At 45.3% G+C, this 4,446-nt stretch overlaps 1 non-coding gene across 1 annotated transcript; it reads right to left on the minus strand.

The window, feature by feature from the left end:
* Nucleotides 1-2,064: 2,064 nt before the first annotated feature.
* Nucleotides 2,065-2,170, minus strand: LOC115934739 (U6 spliceosomal RNA). Its single transcript, XR_004070501.1, has one exon. It is a non-coding gene; the product is annotated as a U6 spliceosomal RNA (small nuclear RNA).
* Between the last annotated feature and the right edge of the window lie 2,276 nt (nucleotides 2,171-4,446).

The raw sequence follows: 4,446 nt of genomic DNA on the forward strand, positions 1-4,446 counted from the left end.
CAGCTCACTGCAACTGGCTCACTGCAACCTCCGCCTCCCAGGTTCAAGTGATTCTCCTGCCTCAGCCTCCCGAGTACCTAGTATTACAGGCGCCCGCCACCATGCCTGGCTAATTTTTTGTATTTTTGGTAGAGAGGGGGTTTCACCATGCTGGCCAGGCTGGTTTTGAACTTCTGACCACAGGTGATACAGCTGCCTCGGCCTCCCAAAATGCTGGGATTACAGGCATGAGCCACGGGGCCTGGCCTGGGCTCTTTTTGACGATGGCTTTCTATACAGTGTTGCCTAAGACTTCTCAACTCCCTTAAGCCCAAAATCCACCCCTGCCACACTTATTATAAGACCTCATTTTCTACTTACAGGGAAGATGGAGGTCATTCAAGACCCCACCCCCACCCGTGCCATCACCTTTATCTTAGAATTAGTCCATATCTTTACCTTCTGTCTCTAGGAACATCTCTTCCCCTGCAGAAAGCACATGCCTCATCTCATCCCCCTCCACTGATGACTCCTCTCATCCCTCATGTCCTTACCCTTTTTCTCTCTCCTTACTTCTTACCCTCTTCCCACAAACATGCTCAATTCTGCATCAACCTAAAAATAGAAAATCTTTTCCCGGCTGGGCACAGTGGCTCACGCATGTAATCCTAGCACTTTGGGAGGCTGAAGCAGGTGAATCGCTTGAGTACAGGAGTTCCAGACCAGCCAAGGCAACATGGTGAAATCCCATCTCTATAAGAAATACGAAAATTAGCTGGGTGTGGTGGTGGGCACCTGTAGTCCTAGCTACTCAGGAGACTGAGGTGGGAGGATCATCTGAGCCCGGGAGGGTGAGGCTGCAGTGAGCTGTGATTGTGCCACTGCACTCCAGCCTGGGTGACAGAGTGAGACTCTGTCTCATAATAAAATAAAATAAAATAAAAATACAGAAAATCTTTTCCGTATCTGCTTCTCCCTCAGTGTGCTACCCCTTCTCTTTTTCCTGATACAACCAGAGTTTAGGGAAGAGTAATCTGTACTTAAAGCTCTCCCCTAATCTCCACTTCCAACTTATTTCCTCAACCACTGACCATTTGCTTCTATCCTTGTGGTGTTATTCATTTATGTATTCGCTCACTCAACAGATAGTTGTCAAGAACCCTCTGTATGCCAGTAATTTTCAAAACTTCCGTCTCAGAGAGTTTACCAGTTACCTCCTGATCCCATAGTTCTCAAACTTTGCTGTGCATTGCAATCACTTGGTATTTTTTTAAAATCCTGGTGCCTGAGTCCCACCCTGAGATAGTCTGAATTAATTGGCCTGGGTGTGACCTGGGCTTCAGGATTTTTTTTTTTTTTTTTTTTTTTGACAGAGTCTAGCTCTTTTGCCCAGGCTGGAGTGCAGTGGCGTGATCTTGGCTCACTGTAACCTCTGCCTCACGAGTTCAAGTGATTCTCCTGCCTCAGCCACCCTAGTAGCTGGGATTACAGGTACATGCCACCATGCCTGGCTAATTTTTGTGTTTTTAGTAGAGACGGGTTTTCACCACGTTGGCCAGGCTGGTCTCGATCTCCGGACCTCAAGTGATCTGCCGGCCTCAGCCTCCCAAAATACTGGGATTACATGCGTGAGCCATCAGGCCCAGCCTGTCCTAATCTCCTAATGCAGGGTTTTTCAACCTCAGCACAATTGCTATTTTGGGCCAGGATTATTCTTCGTTGTTGGGGGTTTTCCTATGCATTGCAGAGTGTTTAGCAGCACCTGTGTCCTCTAATTTCTAGATGATAGAAGCACACACATTTCCTTTCACAGTCATCACAAACTAAAAATGTCTCCAGACATGGCCAGATGTCCCCTGGAAGTGGCAAAATAGGCCCTGGTTGAGAAGCACTGCCCTCGTGTCTTCAGTTCTCCTCCTCCTTGATCTGTCTGTAACATTGTGAAACCCCTTTCAGAAGCCTCTCGTTATTAAAAAAATTTTTTATAGAGATGAGTTCTTGCTATGTTGCCCAGGCTGGTCTTGAACCTCAGCCTCCCAAAGTGCAGGGAGCACAGGCATGAGCCACTGTGCCTGGACTTTTTTAAAAAATATGGAACATTTCACGAATTTGCACATCATCCTTGCACAGGGGACATGCTAATCTTCCTGTATGGTTCCAATTTTAGTAAATGTGCTGCTGAAGCAAGCGCTCTCCTTTCCTTTGGCTTTCACAGCACTGTTCTCTGTGACTCAGTATGGAAGGACATAGTGATATTCAAAAGATGTTTGTAGAATGGATCTAGAAGTTGCTCATGTGTATTTGGCCCACCTCTGATTGGCCACTTATCTGTACGGGAGACTGGAAATGTAATCTTTATTGTGGGTCTAGCATGAGTTTCGCTAAAGACCAGGGTTCTAGTCCTACAGTACATCCAGGTCATACATTTAACTCGTTTTCTCCTTCCACTGCCTGGAAGTACAGTCACAGTAGTGTTAAGCCATCTTGGACAATGTGAGCAAAGGCATGACCCTGGGCTTGGTGGAGCAAAAAGATAGGAGAAACCTGAGTCTCTGACGTCCCAGAGCCACCACACCAACCCTAGACTGCTTACTCTTGAATTATGTGAAAAAGAAAAAAAAGGCCAGGCGCGGTGGCTCATACCTGTAATCCCAGCATGTTGGGAGCCCAAGGCGGGTGGATCACGAGGTCAGGAGTTCAAGACCATCCTGGCCAAGATGGTGAAACCCCGTCTCTACTAAAAACACAAAAATTAGCCAGATGTGGTGGTGGGCACCTGTAATCCCAGCTACTCGGGAGGCTGAGGCAGAGAATTGCTTGAACCCGGGAGGCAGAGGTTGCAGTGAGCCGAGATCGCGCCACTGCACTCCAGCCTGGGCGACAGAGTGAAACCTCGTCTTGAAAAAAAAAAAGAGAGAGAGAGAAAAAAAAAATACCCTCTGTCTGGTTTAAGCCTACCATTAATAGGGTATCATGACTGCATTACCTGAACCTACATCCTAGTAAGTAGACCCAATCAGGTTCAACTTTCACTTTCAGCAGCTCTCAGATCTGTATGTCCACTGAAACACTCCCAAGATCCAATCCCACATTTCAGCTACCTTCTGAACTCTCCAGCTGAATGTCCAACTAGAATCTTAAAACCTAGGATGTACATTTAAAACCAAAGTCGGCTGGGTGCGGTGGCTCATGCCTGTAATCTCAGCACTTTGGAAGGCTGAGGTGGGCGGACCACCTGAGATCAGGAGTTCAAGACCAATCTGGCCAACATGGTGAAACCCCGTCTTTACTAAAAATACAAAAATTAGCCAGGTGTGGTGGTGGGTCCCTGTAAGCCCAGAAACTCTGGAGGCTGAGGCAGGAGAATCACTTGAATCCAGGAGGAGGATGTTGCAGTGAACCGAGATGGCGTCACTGCACTCCAGCCTGCGCGACAGAGCGAGACTCCATCTCAAAAAAAAAAAAAAAAAAAAAAAAAAATTAAATTAAAAAAGGGCAACCCAAACCCATTTTCCAAGTCACCTAGGCTCCAAATCTGTGATACCTCCCCTCTTATGACCTCTACATCCAATAAATAGCCCCCCAACAACCTTAGTCCCCTGCACTCTCTGCATGCCCCATATACTTCAACCAAATCAGACCACTTGCTTATCCCCATTCCTGAATATACCATTCTGCTTCTAGAACTATTGCAGATTCTGTACTTAACTCTACTGAAAGTCCATACCCAGTAGGCCCTTCTCTTTAAAGGCATGTCTGAGTCATCCCTCAGAAGTCCATCTCAAAGCCTTGTATGAGGTAGGTATGCAAAGCAAGTGTTTTTCAGATTGAAGAAATAAAGTGGTTTGCCCCAAGCCACGTGGCTAGTTACAAATGTTCTGCCATATGATGGAGTCTGCACATTCAGATGATAGACACTATATTTCCTCCTTTCTTTATTGGGCTTACAATGTCATAAGGATATGGACTTCTTAGGAAAAGGTAGTGATTTGAGGAATTCTAAACTACAATTTAAATAACCATCCTGCTATTTTGAGCCTTTGGCATACCATACACTATAATTTTGTCCCTGTGTCTGTGTAACACAAGATAACTGATATAAGCATTTTATATATGTTCATGGGTTAGATGTGAATCTTTATCCAAACATGCTGTAGCCTGCCTGATTCCTTATGGGCCAGGAAAGCATTTAGAATACTAAGATATATTTCCAATTGTGCTTGCTCAGATCAAATTGAGAATCATTGTGGGATCCCTGGGTGAATTTTAAACAAATCAGAGGGTAACACAGCCAATATTTGAGCCACGTAGCTGGCTCTTACAATGAAATGTCTATAGCCAACCTTGTTTGTGTGCTCATGATTCTTTTTTAAAAGATGTGTGGAGCCATTGGAGAAAGAAAGTAAAGCAGTATTTATTGAGTACCTACTTAGGCATGTGACTAGATACTTTGACCATTATTACCAT

This window comes from Gorilla gorilla, chromosome 4, assembly GCF_029281585.2.
Source record: "Gorilla gorilla gorilla isolate KB3781 chromosome 4, NHGRI_mGorGor1-v2.1_pri, whole genome shotgun sequence".
In the NCBI taxonomy this organism is placed as follows: Eukaryota; Metazoa; Chordata; class Mammalia; order Primates; family Hominidae; genus Gorilla; species Gorilla gorilla.